We start from the raw sequence: 15,919 nt of genomic DNA on the forward strand, positions 1-15,919 counted from the left end.
GGGGGGTTGGACGACTAAGCATTAAGCAGCACAATTGTAACAGGTAGGGGGGGATGGGCCTGGGTCCACCTGCCTGAAGTCCACTGCACCCCCTAACAACTGCTCCAGGGACCTGCATACTGCTGCCAGGGAGGTGGGTATGACATTTGAGGGTCAAAATAAAAAGTTGTGAAACATCATTTTTTGAGGTGGGAGGGGGTTAATGACCACTGGGGGAGTCAGGGGAGGTCATCCCCGATTCCCTCCAGTGGTCATCTGGTCATTTAGGGCACTTTTTGGGGCCTTATTCGTGAAAAAACAGGGTCCAGGAAAAGTGCCCTAAATTCTAGCTAAAAACGCATACTTTTGTCCCATTATCTGTGAAATGCGCCCATCTCTGTTCGGCAGATAACCACGCCCCAGTTCCGCCTTCGCCACACCTCTGACACGCCCCCATCAACTTTGTCCGCATCCGCGACGGAGTGCAGTTGAAAACGTCCAAAATCGGCTTTCGATTATACCGCTTTATTCGTTTTTGTGAGATAAACGCCCATCTCCCGATTTAGGTCGGAACTTGGGCGTTTTTCTCGTTCGATTATAAGCTGGATAGTGGTTTATAGCAACTGTCTGCAAATCAGGGATCAAATTCCACTTCTTCCAGTCATAGGCGGACGGTGGCCCAACTGTTTGGGGAGGCTAGGGGGCGGGTCAGGGGCGGTGCCAGGGGTGGGGCTTACATCCATAATTATCTGACAACACAGAAAAAAGTAAAATAGTAACAAGTAATATATTTTATTAAATTTAGAAGATATTAGATATGTATCATATGTCAAAGAATAAAGTGGTTGCTCAAACTGTCTGAGAGCTTGATGGCTGAACAGTATAGTTGGAAGGAAAGTGCATTTCTACAGACTAGGCAGCTAGAACTGTTTGGATGACACAAAAGCACCAGTGCTAAGGTCCAATTTTCAGAGTGCAGAGATACCAAGGGTGTCCCATCCCAAATGTGAAAAGTACTGCCCCAATTAGTGAGATTCAAGGTTACCAAAGTGAAAGTTGAGCTACTACTGAGAATGCTGTGAGCTAAATCAAGTCCAAATTCTAATATTAGGCATATTGAAAAGTAATACAAAACCGTAAAGTCACTCAGGACCCATAAAGCAAATTGACTGTAACATAAGATAGTCATACTGAGTCACACCAACAGATTTAAATTTCAGAAACTGACACATTCCACTCACTAAATTAAAAACATGAATAAATATTTGAAACAAAAATGTATAAATAAGGTGATACCTTTTTATTGAACTAATTTAATACATTTTTGACCAGCTTTTTGGAGTTTACTAACCTGATGAAGGAGGTTTAGACCTCTGAAAGCAAGTCAAAAAATATATTTAGTCCAATAAAACGTTGTCATCTTATTTTACATTTTTTGTTTTATTTTTATTTATTAACCTGTAAAGTAGACTAACATGGCTACTTCATTCTACATTAAAAATATTTTTACCTTTGCTATCTGGCATCTAATTTTTCTTATTGTGCAAGTCGCAGTCTCTGATTACTGCCTGTCTTCTTTTAACTCTTTCCATCTCTACTATCCATTTATCATTTTCCTCTCTTCGCATGTCTTCTTCACATCTACTACATCCATCTCCGACACTGAAATTTTCTTTTCTACTTTCTTCCATTTTTCTGCCTCTTTGACCACTCAGCCTTATCCATGCTTCATTTTCCCTGTTTTCAATCTTTTTCCCTCACCCAGGGTGTGTGTGTGTCTCTCTCTCAACTCCCCCTCAGCCATATCAGATCTGTTTTTCCTCTTTCTTTCTCTCTCCCACCCCACCATCCAGGATCTTGTGTGTGTCTCTCTCTCCCTGCCTGCCATAATCTCTTCTCTGTTTCTCTCCCTCCAACTAACTTTCTTTCCCCTCCCTGCCATGCAGCATCTCTTCTCTCTCTTCCCCTGCCCCAGGCATCCAGGATCTCCTCTCTCTCTCCCACCTCACCCTACCTCACATACCATATGGATCTCTTCTCTATCTCTCCCCATACAACAATGCACCTCTGTCTCTCCCCCCACCTTCCAGCTTTGCTCCTCTGTTTCTTCTCTCCCCCTAATATCCAGCTTTGCCCATCTGCCTCTTCTCCCCCAAAACATCTAGCTTTGCTTCTCTGTCTGCCCCCCCCCCCAATATCCATCATTGTGTCTCTGCCTCTTCCCTCCCCCATCATCCTCTCTCTTTCCTCCCATTTCCTGCCTCCAGCATTTTCTCTCTCTTTTTAATTCCCCCTAGCCACAAAAAGAAAAAGAAACTGGAACTTCCCTTCCATGCCTTGCTGCCAAACCTGCTGCCTCTCCGATTCAGTGGCCATCGGTAAACAAACACTGTGCACGAAGCCACAGATCGCTGCACGGCGACGCTAACAGCTCTTCTGGTCCCACCCTCTATGATGCAACATCCTGTTCGGGCAGGAACCGGCAGAGCTGTCAGCGACGTGCAGAGCTCTAGTGCCCCGCACACAGTCTGTTTATTGACGGCCATTGAATCGGGGAGCAGAGAGTTAGGCAGAAAGGCAGCATGGGGAGGGGAAGCTCAAGTTTATATTGTATGCTGCCGCCAGAGATTGGGAAGCAGTGCTTCAAAAGAGAAGAAGAAGGTTGCATTTGGGCTGCGGAGGCTTAGCCTCCCCAAGCCTCTTATACGGGGGCGCCTATGCTCCCAGTAACATTCTGTAGAAAGTCACTTTTTCTTTCATTAGCTCAGACACCTATGTAGATTTAGAACATAAGAGTAGCCATACTGGGTCAGACCAATAAGTACATAAGTAGTGCCATACTGGGAAAGACCAAAGGTCCATCTAGCCCAGCATCCTGTCACCGACAGTGGCCAATCCAGGTCAAAGGCACCTGGCACGCTCCCCAAACGTAAAAACATTCCAGACAAGTTATACCTAAAAATGCGGAATTTTTCCAAGTCCATTTAATAGCGGTCTATGGACTTGTGCTTTAGGAATCTAACTAACCCCTTTTTAAACTCCGTCAAGCTAACCGCCCGTACCACGTTCTCCGGCAACGAATTCCAGAGTCTAATTACACGTTGGGTGAAGAAAAATTTTCTCCGATTCGTTTTAAATTTACCACACTGTAGCTTCAACTCATGCCCTCTAGTCCTAGTATTTTTGGATAGCGTGAACAGTCGCTTCACATCCACCCGATCCATTCCACTCATTATTTTATACACTTCTATCATATCTCCCCTCAGCCGTCTCTTCTCCAAGCTGAAAAGCCCTAGCCTTCTCAGCCTCTCTTCATAGGAAAGTCGTCCCATCCCCACTATCATTTTCGTCGCCCTTCGCTGTACCTTTTCCAATTCTACTATATCTTTTTTGAGATACGGAGACCAGTACTGAACACAATACTCCAGGTGCGGTCGCACCATGGAGCGATACAACGGCATTATAACATCCGCACACCTGGACTCCATACCCTTCCTAATAACACCCAACATTCTATTCGCTTTCCTAGCCGCAGCAGCACACTGAGCAGAAGGTTTCAGCGTATCATCGACGACGACACCCAGATCCCTTTCTTGATCCGTAACTCCTAACGCGGAACCTTGCAAGACGTAGCTATAATTCGGGTTCCTCTTACCCACATGCATCACTTTGCACTTGTCAACATTGAACTTCATCTGCCACTTGCACGCCCATTCTCCCAGTCTCGCAAGGTCCTCCTGTAATCGTTCACATTCCTCCTGCGACTTGACGACCCTGAATAATTTTGTGTCATCGGCGAATTTAATTACCTCACTAGTTATTCCCATCTCTAGGTCATTTATAAATACATTAAAAAGCAACGGACCCAGCACAGACCCCTGCGGGACCCCACTAACTACCCTCCTCCACTGAGAATACTGGCCACGCAATCCTACTCTCTGCTTCCTATCTTTCAACTAGTTCTTAATCCATAATAATACCCTACCTCCGATTCCATGACTCTGCAATTTCTTCAGGAGTCTTTCGTGCGGCACTTTGTCAAACGCCTTCTGAAAATCCAGATATACAATATCAACCGGCTCCCCATTGTCCACATGTTTGCTTACCCCCTCAAAAAAATGCATTAGATTGGTGAGGCAAGACTTCCCTTCACTAAATCCGTGCTGACTTTGTCTCATCAGTCCATGTTTTTGTATATGCTCTGCAATTTTATTCTTAATAATAGCCTCCACCATCTTGCCCGGCACCGACGTCAGACTCACCGGTCTATAATTTCCCGGATCTCCTCTGGAACCCTTCTTAAAAATCGGAGTAACATTGGCTACCCTCCAGTCTTCCGGTACTACACTCGATTTTAGGGACAGATTGCATATTTCTAACAGTAGCTCCGCAAGTTCATTTTTTAGTTCTATTAATACTCTGGGATGAATACCATCAGGTCCCGGTGATTTACTACTCTTCAGCTTGCTGAACTGACCCATTACATCCTCCAAGGTTACAGAGAATTTGTTTAGTTTCTCCGACTCCCCCGCTTCAAATATTCTTTCCGGCACCGGTGTCCCCCCCAAATTCTCCTCGGTGAAGACCGAAGCAAAGAATTCATTTAATGTCTCCGCTACGGCTTTGTCCTCCTTGATCGCCCCTTTAACACCATTTTCGTCCAGCGGCCCAACCGACTCTTTGGCCGGTTTCCTGCTTTTAATGTATCTAAAAAAATTTTTACTATGTATTTTTGCTTCCAACGCTAATTTCTTCTCAAAGTCCTTTTTTGCCCTCCTTATCTCCGCTTTGCATTTGGCTTGGCATTCCTTATGATCTATCCTGTTACTTTCAGTTGGTTCTCTTCTCCACTTTCTGAAGGATTGTTTTTTGGCTCTAATGATTTCCTTTATCTTACTGTTTAGCCACGCCGGCTGACGTTTAGTCTTTTTTCCCTTTTTTCTAATACGTGGAATATATTTGTCCTGAACCTCCAGGATGGTGTTTTTAAACAGCATCCACGCCTGATGCAAGTTTTTTACTCTGCGAGCTGCTCCTTTCAGTCTTTTTTTCACCATTTTTCTCATTTTGTCGTAATCACCTTTTCTATAGTTAAACGCTAGCGTACTTGATTTCCTAGTTTCACTTCCTTCAATGCCAATATCAAAACCGATCATATTATGATCACTGTTATCAAGCGGCCCACGTATTCTGTTTTCCTAACAGTGGCCAAGCCAGGTCATAAGTACCTGGCAGAAACCCAAATACAAACTTTGCAGCTCCATAGTCAGCAGGACTTGAACCTGCACGGGGAGACCTCAATGGATTTCTAGTCCATTGCCTTAACCACTCAGCCATGACGACCACTTCTTTAAGGAAGGGTGTTATTGACCCCCCCCCCCCCCCCCCAAACAAATCTCTCTAAATAGATAGATAGATGTAAACTACATAAAACCAAAACTGAAATGGTGTCCTAGAAATGAAATATTATGAAACTTTATCCTGCTGCAGTTTTGCATTTGAATACAGAAGCTGCTTGGGATATACAGTGGGGGAAATAAGTATTTGATCCCTTGCTGATTTTGTAAGTTTGCCCACTGACAAAGACATGAGCAGCCCATAATTGAAGGGTAGGTTATTGGTAACAGTGAGAGATAGCACATCACAAATTAAATCCGGAAAATCACATTGTGGAAAGTATATGAATTTATTTGCATTCTGCAGAGGGAAATAAGTATTTGATCCCCCACCAACCAGTAAGAGATCTGGCCCCTACAGACCAGGTAGATGCTCCAAATCAACTCGTTACCTGCATGACAGACAGCTGTCGGCAATGGTCACCTGTATGAAAGACACCTGTCCACAGACTCAGTGAATCAGTCAGACTCTAACCTCTACAAAATGGCCAAGAGCAAGGAGCTGTCTAAGGATGTCAGGGACAAGATCATACACCTGCACAAGGCTGGAATGGGCTACAAAACCATCAGTAAGACGCTGGGCGAGAAGGAGACAACTGTTGGTGCCATAGTAAGAAAATGGAAGAAGTACAAAATGACTGTCAATCGACAAAGATCTGGGGCTCCACGCAAAATCTCACCTCGTGGGGTATCCTTGATCATGAGGAAGGTTAGAAATCAGCTTACAACTACAAGGGGGAAACTTGTCAATGATCTCAAGGCAGCTGGGACCACTGTCACCACGAAAACCATTGGTAACACATTACGACATAACGGATTGCAATCCTGCAGTGCCCGCAAGGTCCCCCTGCTCCGGAAGGCACATGTGACGGCCCGTCTGAAGTTTGCCAGTGAACACCTGGATGATGCCGAGAGTGATTGGGAGAAGGTGCTGTGGTCAGATGAGACAAAAATTGAGCTCTTTGGCATGAACTCAACTCGCCGTGTTTGGAGGAAGAGAAATGCTGCCTATGACCCAAAGAACACCGTCCCCACTGTCAAGCATGGAGGCGGAAATGTTATGTTTTGGGGGGGTTTCTCTGCTAAGGGCACAGGACTACTTCACCGCATCAATGGGAGAATGGATGGGGCCATGTACCGTACAATTCTGAGTGACAACCTCCTTCCCTCCGCCAGGGCCTTAAAAATGGGTCGTGGCTGGGTCTTCCAGCACGACAATGACCCAAAACATACAGCCAAGGCAACAAAGGAGTGGCTCAGGAAGAAGCACATTAGGGTCATGGAGTGGCCTAGCCAGTCACCAGACCTTAATCCCATTGAAAACTTATGGAGGGAGCTGAAGCTGCGAGTTGCCAAGCGACAGCCCAGAACTCTTAATGATTTAGAGATGATCTGCAAAGAGGAGTGGACCAAAATTCCTCCTGACATGTGTGCAAACCTCATCATCAACTACAGAAGATGTCTGACCGCTGTGCTTGCCAACAAGGGTTTTGCCACCAAGTATTAGGTCTTGTTTGCCAGAGGGATCAAATACTTATTTCCCTCTGCAGAATGCAAATAAATTCATATACTTTCCACAATGTGATTTTCCGGATTTAATTTGTGATGTGCTATCTCTCACTGTTACCAATAACCTACCCTTCAATTATGGGCTGCTCATGTCTTTGTCAGTGGGCAAACTTACAAAATCAGCAAGGGATCAAATACTTATTTCCCCCACTGTATATTACTCAGTCCAAGTGCAGGTATGGATATTTACCTAAATAAACATTAGAAAGCTATAGGTGACGGTGTTCCCATTGTTTTCTAGCAGCAGCTGCAGATACAAATTTAAATAAAGCATTAGGGGAACAATTCTACAAACTGGGCACTAGCATTTATGTATGCATTAAGCATGCAAATGTTTAGTATACTATCATATACATGCACAGGTGTGCACTTATGCAAATATATGAAAGTATACTAAATATTCACATATATGTCGACATATTGTCTAAGGGCTGTTCTGCAAATGCTAGCTTAACTTACACTCCACTTATTTGGAAGTGGGATGTACATAGGGGTGAAGAATAGGTGGGACCCGAATTATTCACATAACGTTTAGAATTCTGTAGGTAACCTGTGTACCTGTTCCATGCCTTGTGTACATAATCAGATTTAAATGTTAGCTGCATTAATACCTAGTTACACTAATATTCCACAAAGGAAAGTAGGCTCCTATGATCCCTTATAGAATTATTCATATCCCTTAAAGAATACTGTAGGGTACCTGTACACCTGCTCCATGCCTTGTGTACATCATCAGATCTTCATTTTGGAACTCCCTCCCCCCTTTACCTCCGTGCAGAACTTTAATTTAAAAACTTTACAGCAGGGCCTAAGGCCTGGTTTTTTTACCCAAACATTTGGTCCTACTGTGGTGTAGCCACTGAACCAGTGGCGTAGCCAAGGGTGGGCTTGGGTGGGCCCAGGCCCACCCACTTTGGGTTCAGGCCCACCCAGTAGCAGCATACCTATGATATGGCTGGCAGGGATCCCCATGCCCCACCAGCCGAAAACTCCCAACAAGTGTCCCTCCTGCATACCTTGTAAGAAGCAGATCTTCGCCTGCAGTGAGCAGTGACATACATACTGCTCACACCAGCCCCACAGCCTTCCCTCTGATGTATTTCTGCCTAGGCGGAAACAGGAAGTTGCATCAGAGGGAAGGGTGTGGGGCCAACATTAGCAGTGTGTATTAGTTGCTGCTCACTGCTGGTGAAAATCTGCTGTTTAAAAGGTATACGGGAGAGGGGAGGATGTTTGAGAGACCATATGGCATGCAGGCGAGAGAAGGAGAGACCAAATCACCTGTGGGATGGGGCGAAGTTCTTCTGCCCACCCATCTTGGGCCCAGGCCCACCCAAAATTGGTTGTCTGGCTACGCCCCTGCACTGAACTGTCCGCCACTGTCTTGTTCGATATAACCTATTGTTCCTCCAGTCCCTCCCCCTTCTTCCCAGCCTATGTACCTTTCCTCTCTTTCTACTCTACCATATCTCTGCTCTTTAAGCAAGGTGTGAATTCTTTTCCTACCAATATATTGTAGGTTTTTTTTTCCTTTTCTATTCATTTTTTTTTTCAGTTTTGTACATCGTTGCGACCTGCAAGTTAGTCTTAGTGGTATAGCAAATTTTAACAAACTATAACCTTCTTCTCTGATTTCACTAAAAAATTTGATTTTTTACACATGAAAAAGTTCTTGCATGAATAGAATAGGCACAAAAACACAAATGTTAGCAAAACACACACACATAAAAAACACATGAAAATTGGAAAAACTTTGTTTAGAAGAAAGACTAACCACACATTTTTTGGCCATTCACACCCTTACCCAAAGGATATCATTTTTTCCTAGAATATATGCCTTTTTGAATGTGTTTGATTTGCTCCCATTATTATAGCATAACTAGGAAGCCCTCACCTCAGGTCCTGGCACCACTGCACTTCAGCTAACAAACCCCAGATTTAGGAAACTACACAAGTGACAAGATCAATTAGTTTTATTGTAAAAATATCGCCTGGTCTCTTTTAGCTGAAGTTTTTGTACAGTTTGTACGTTCCCTCTACAAAACTTCAACTGAAACTTATTAAGAAATGTGGTACAGTGTAAACAAACAATTCCAGGAGCTGCAGTTGCTGTCCTCCCCCCCCCAGACAGGGCCGGTCCTAGAGTCTTTGGCGCCCCCCTGCAGACTATCAGTTGGTGCCCCCCCCCCCCACCAGCTTCTCCTTTCTCTCTTCTCCCACCCTGCCCCTGTCCAGCAATTCTCCTTTGCCCCCATCCCCCTCCCATTTATGGCCACCTGCCCACTCTCTTCTCCCCCCAACATCCCACTTTTTCTTCTTGCCACCCTGCTTGGTTTAAGTCTTTTTTAATTTACCTCCGTCCCAGCGGCTGCGTCATTTCAAAGCCCTGCCCGTCTCTAGCCTTCCCTCCCTTTGTTAGTTCGTTCCCTCAGAGTCCTGCCCTCGAGGAAATGACATCAGAAGGCGGGACTCTGCAGGAACGAACTCACGAAGGGAGGAAAGGCTAGAGATGGGCAGGGCTTTGAAATGACGCAGCCGCTGGGATGGAGGTAAATACAAGATTTAAACCCCCCAAGGGCGGCGCGGTATGGCAGTGCAGCGCTGCAGCGGCACCCTTGAAGGCAGGCGCCCCCCTGCGGTGCTTACCTCGCTTACTGGGTTTGACCGGCCCTGCCCCCAGAAACGCAAAAACCATCAGTGCTGTCCCTCCGGTTGCCAGAGTAGTTGGAAAGACATTGAGAAGCTTTGCAAACTGTCTCACCGCACAACTGCTTCAGAGTACAAGAGAATAAGTTGTGCATTTGATATGCAATAACGCACATTTGATTCATTGTTTTCCCTTAAACCTTTTAGGGGCCCTTTTACTAAGCCGCGTTAAAAGTGGCCAGTGCTGTTGTTAGTGCGCGGGTTTCCTGGGCGCTGTGGCCACTTTTAGCGTGGCGGTAAAATGGACACATCTGGATATTGTTTTATAATGGCCACATACTAATTTCTCAATTAGAGTGTGACCATTACCACGGGATCCCTTACCGCCACCTCTTTTAGAGGCGTTAAGGGCTTCCACGCTAGCCCCGCGCTAATTGGGAAGAGCAAAGCAACGTGCCTGCATTACACTATTAGCACAGGGTACACCTACTCTCTGCCCACTCACATGCATCCCATGCTAATAAAACAAAACACAAACCTACTTTTAGGGCAGGATTAGCGTGTGCTGATTGCCACACTACCGCGGGACGCCTCAGCTTGTCCCACATTAGTGCCAACCATGGATTAGTAAGAAGACCCCTTAATGTGTGTTAAATTGATTTGGCATGTTAACCAACCTATGGATTAATGTATGTTAAATCGATTGGCACATATCAGAACGTTGTAATGAGTCTTGAAAAATTGTTAAAATGAATTTGTGGCATGAACTGAAAATAATGACCACCAAACAAAAAGCCACATGAACCAAATATTTTTGTTCCGTGCGGGGAAAACCACCTCTTTCAAGATCCCATGCCTCTCTGCCTGCATTTAGTCTGCCTGGATTTTGTTTGGGTTTAAGATGAAAAAAATACAGCTGTGTGCGATTCTGCTCTGAACCTTTTCACACTCCAGTTGGGAGTTTGGCCTGTTTTTCCATCTTAACCCCTGATTCTCTTGATCACAGCCTTGTTGGTATTAATATTTTTTTTTTCATCTATGGAATTCCCAAAAGTCCTTTCATCCTGTATGTTTGTCTCATCTAATATGAAAGCTTTAGGGCTGGAACTGTTTCTTCTGTGCAAATGCGCAATGCTGCTGCATACATTTAGGGATGAATTCTACATATGGCACCAAAACAATTGGCAACAATAAAAGTGCTGTTCTATGTTTCAATAATTTTTATTGGAGAAATCAAGTAACAATATTTCGATCTGGAACATTATTATCAGCTGTTTCTAACATAACATGCTATCTGATCTGTATCTTTATCAACATCTGGACTAACCGCTAACATCAAAAAGCTCTATTCCATCATCTCAGTCTGTAGATCTAGCATCTTTCTTCTCCCCAAATTTTTATATTTTTTCCCCTTCCCTGCTTCTCTCCTCCCTTCCTACCCTCCCTCCCTCTCCACTCCCACTCTCCCTCCCTCCTCCCTCCCATTCTCCCCTAAAGTGCTGTTCTATAAACCGCCCTCCCTCCCCTTCTCCCACACCCAGTTCGGCATCTCTTCTTCCCCTCCCGGTCCGCCGGCAGCTCTCTTCTCCTCTCCCCTCCCGGTTTATACCTTGTTATTTGCAGTAAGTCTTTGACTTGCAGCGGCAGCGTATTGAAACACTGCCTCAGCCTGCACCAGGCCTTTCCTTTTGACCCATCCTGCCTCCTTCTGACACAACGTCTTGTTTTCAGAAGGGGCCACTTGGTGAGAAGGAAAAGTCCGGTGCAGGTCGAGGCAGTGTTTTAATACACTGCTGCTGTAGGGCTAAGACTAACTGCAAATAACAAGGTAAACTGGGGAGGGGAGAGCCAACAGTCCAGGAGAGATGACAGGCGTCCGAGGGAGGAAGAGAGGGATTGAGGGAGAACCCAGGAGGGTGAAAAGGAGGGAGGAAGAGAGAGAGGAATTGAGAGAGAACGCAGGCAAGAGGGGGAAATTGAGGGAGACTGTGGGAAGGCGAGGAGAGGGGAGACACATTTGGGAGAGCAAGAATAGGTAAAGGCACAGGGAAGCACATAGAGAGAGAGAGAGAGAGAGAGAGAGAGAGAGAGAATGGGTGAAGGCATGGGGCATGGGGGAACATGGAGAGAGAGAGAGAATGGGTGAAGGTACAGGGGGGGGGGGCACATGGAGAGAGAGAATGAATGAAGGTATAGGGGGACACATGGAGGGAGAGAGAGAAAGAAAGGGTGAAGGCATAGGGGGGCATACGAGAGAGACAGAGAATGGGTGAGGGCTTCCTCCAAAGCTAAAGTGCCTGTTCAATGGCTGATGGCGTAGATGAAGTCCTGCTAGCCGAAGAAGTTTGATGCCTGAGTCACCCCCTTCCTCCTCGTACTGCCTCAGGAGCGAGGAAGTCAGCGGGGTGCCTCCAGCCACCAAAGCTTACACTCCCCAAGCATGCTCAGCTCGTGCATTAACCGAGCATACTCAGGGAGTGCTGGCATAAGCGGCTGGAAGCACCCCACTGACTTCCTCGCTCCAGAAGCAGCACAAAGAAAAAAGGAGACACTTTGGCAGCGGATTTCTTCAACTGGCTTCGCCATCCTCACCAGCAAAGGTATGATATCTAATGTGGGGGGGGGGGGGGGAGGGAGAGGAAATGTATCCCCTCCAGTACATCCCTGTACCCACACAGTCCATCCCTGTGCCCATCCCCAATCTATCCTTATGGCCCCCCATGAACAGTTGGCTACGCCCCTACTTAAATTGAACAGCTAAAATTGAAATTGAAATGCAGCCCTAATTCAATCTAATTAGTGTGAATAATTGGTTAAGCCAATTATTGGTGCTAATTAGCTCATTGTTCAATTAAATTGTGTGTGCAAATTGGGTACATGTCCAAATTTGTGTGCATAATTTTTAGTACTTTTATGGAATTTGGGAGTTATTGATACTATAGAATGACAATATAGTAGCCATAGTGGTAAAAGTGGTCAGGGAATCGGGGTGAAGTCTTGCAGTCCTTTGAAGCATAGGCTCTCTCATTTCACCAGGCATCCAGACTGTCAGAATACAAAAATATAACCCAAAGCCAAGTTGCATATAACCATCCTAAACCCACACATTTTCACAGTATGTCCCTGGGCACTATTGTAAATCCACATATGCACATTTCTGTTTTTGTTATTTCTGCAGTTTACTACAGTTTCTAGCAAAAAGTAGCTCCAGGGTTCATAAATCATCTGCAATATTTTACCTCTGGAAAATGCCTGACTTCCATTCCTTCCCCTTCAGCAGCTCCCTGTTAGTGTTTTGAGACAGCTGCACTGGCAGCCTCTGGCAGTTACATCACTGCAGACTTACCAATGACCAAGCCTGACCGAGCTGGATGAACCAACCAATGTCTTATGACTGAACTGCAAGGTTACATAAACACCTTATTTCCGAGGTGTTAATCAACTGTCAGACCTCCATCTCCCAAACAAAACTTTTCTTTATTATAAATGCTACTCAGCTTAAAATAAAATAATCTTATATCAAAAGCCATTCAACATTTCTATTTCTATTTTCAAACCTACACATACACGTGCATTAAAACTACACAAATTGCACTTATCTTATCAATGGATATGCAGCGCTGTTTAAGAGGTGGAGGTATGACAAATGATTAAAGATTGTAAAGGATCTCGAGCTTGAAACAGCTGTGGGCTGTAATAGGCTCCTAGATCATCTGCTCCTTATTTCATTTTACTTTTAGGATTTGTGTCCCAATTATTTGATAGTCTCTGTTTTTGGACACACTACTTCTACCTAGAATTGTCTCCTTTGTTGTACTGATATATTATCGTTTAGGGATTTCTTCTTCCTCTGTACTTGCTATTGATTGTAACTGGGACTAACGTTTACCAATATACAGCGCCTCAGTCTCGCATGATTCTGTAGGGAAAGTAGAAAACTCCAGCCTTCGCTATATAATTCCTGCCAAAGGGACTGATAGACTGATGATCAAAAGCAAACACTGGTGCTAGAGCTATTAGCGCCATACTAGCACCTGCATTTGCTACCAACCCATGATCAAAGTCCCCAAGCGCGTGAAACAATCTTGCGGGCTCTGACTGCAACTAACATGCAAATGCATGCTAAACATATTCCTCTCCAATGATCAGCAGGCGGCACGCCAAACACTTGCACACTGTCCACAGCAAACCCTATGCCAGTTCGGAGCTGGTGTTAGGGTTTGCAGACCATTGGGGAGACCTTTATATGGTGTGAAGCCCCACCCAGCACATCCCAGGATGCACTGGGCAGGGCTGGGCACCGCCATTTTCAAGACGGTGCTGAAAGAGTACACTCCCTCCTCCAACAAAGGTACGGGGAGTGCGGGGAAGAGGACCGCTAGGCCACCAGGTTGAGGGGGATTGGTTTGCAGCCCACTGAGCCACCAGGGATTTTTTTTTGGGGTGCGAGGGGGTCCGCTGGATCTCCAGGCGTCCGTGAACTTCTGTCGGGAGGATCGGAGGGACTGCCTGACCTCTAGCCCCATGTCGCTGGATTGGGGTGGGCATACCACCGAGAGGGGGGGCAGGGGGGACAAAATTCCATGGGCCCGGGCCTCCAAGGGGTCCCGGCGCTGCAGTCCCACCCGCCCTCCGTCGTCGACCGCCTGCCACCAGGCCGGGCCACCTGCATTGAAATCAAAGCGCCTCTCACCTCCGCGTGAAAGCGCTGCAGGCATCAGGGCAGCAGATCGTCTCCCTTCGGGCCTCCTTCCCTCCCTGTGTCTCACCCTCGTCTGACGTAACTTCCGCTAGGGCGGGACACAGGGAGGGAAGGAGGACCGAAGGAAAGCAATCTGCTGCCCTGCTGCCTGCAGCGCTATCACATGGAGGTGAGAGGCACTGTGATTTCAATACAGGGGGCCCAGCCCGGTGGCGGGGGGAGAGGGGAGCGGCGGCGGCGGCAACCTCAGGGGGGTGGAGGGGGAGCAGCGGCAGGGGCGGGACCCCGGGCCCGGCCTTGCTCCAGGCCCGGCCCAGTCTCTCGGCGGCCCTGGGGATGGGGGTTCGGTGAGGGCACTAGGTCACCAGGGCTTTCCTGTTTCAGGGGGTTTGGTGGTCCCACAGATCTCCAGCCCGTTTGACAGGTCTGGGCTTTTGACAGCCCGAACCTGTCAAAAAAGTGTGGGGAAACCACTTCCTCAGGGGAAAACTGATAGAAGCAGAATCAGTTCCAGGCCTCAAAATGGCTACAGTAGCAGCGAAAGCTTGATCCAAGTCAGGAAGGATATTGGAGCATTATTTGGACGCTGTGTCTATCTGTACAGAGCTTTTAACCTTGGGCCAGTTTTTCAGTCAGCATGGTAACCATATTAATTTAGGCCTAGTCCATATTCCATGCTTCTAGTTGTAGAGATAGTGGTGCTGGATAAAAGATAATAAGGATACTATGCCAGCACTATCCATTTAGTTTAGGTCTGCCATTTGGTAGGCCTAATCAAAATGTATTTGATTTGATTTATTACATTTTCCAGATAGCAGCTGAATATCGCCGGCATCCATATACATTTTTTGGTCCACCGTTACCCCACCCCGAACCCATCTACTTCTTAAACAGATAGCATAATTTCATTCAGTTATATTTTGAGCCCAATACAATCCATCTGAAAATAATGGATAGCAAAGTTATATGTTTACCAGCAGATGGTGCAGATAAGATAAGGAGGGATCTAGTGAAGCTTAATCAATGGCCTACAATGTGGCAGCTAAGATTTAAAACTAAAGAAAAATGCAGGCTCAGTAATTTGAGCTGTAAAAATCTGAGGGAGCAGAATAAGGGGGTGAAGTACTTCTATTCATGAAAGAAGAGTGAGTCTTGGGGGTGATCATATATCCCTTCTCCTCATTCTTTTCTTTGTTTCCTCTCTCCTATCAAATATTGTACATCGCTTTGGGGCCCTTTTACTAAGCCACATAAGCGTCTAGGCGCGTCCAATGTGCCTCAAAATGGAGTTATCGCCTGGCTACCACATGGTTCTCGTGGTAATTTCATTTTTGGTGTGCGTCTGATATGCGCCTCCGAAAAATAATTTTTATTTTTGGACTCGCGTAACGGCGTGCGCCAAGTGGCATTTGACGTGCGTAGGTCATTACTGCCCGGTTACTGCGTGAGACTTTACCACTGGGCCAATGGCTGGCGGTAAGGTCTCAGACCCAAAATGGCAAAAATAAAAGACTTTGCAGGACTTTTGAATTTGAAGCTCCCAGGGTCGGACGGTGAGGACCCTTGAAAAAGCAGCAACGAAACGGGTCAGTCGGGACTTCACTCTTTGAAAATATTCACTGAGCAG

The 15,919-nt window shown here is 46.0% G+C and overlaps 1 protein-coding gene and 1 non-coding gene across 2 annotated transcripts in view; both read right to left on the reverse strand.

Annotated features, from left to right (window-relative positions):
• The window catches only part of WNT9A (Wnt family member 9A), a 267,931-nt gene that overhangs the window by 200,465 nt on the left and 51,547 nt on the right, over positions 1-15,919 (reverse strand).
• TRNAS-AGA lies at positions 5,241-5,322 on the reverse strand. Its single transcript has one exon. It is a non-coding gene; the product is annotated as a tRNA-Ser (tRNA).

Source organism: Microcaecilia unicolor, chromosome 1 (genome assembly GCF_901765095.1).
Source record: "Microcaecilia unicolor chromosome 1, aMicUni1.1, whole genome shotgun sequence".
Classification (NCBI taxonomy): Eukaryota; Metazoa; Chordata; class Amphibia; order Gymnophiona; family Siphonopidae; genus Microcaecilia; species Microcaecilia unicolor.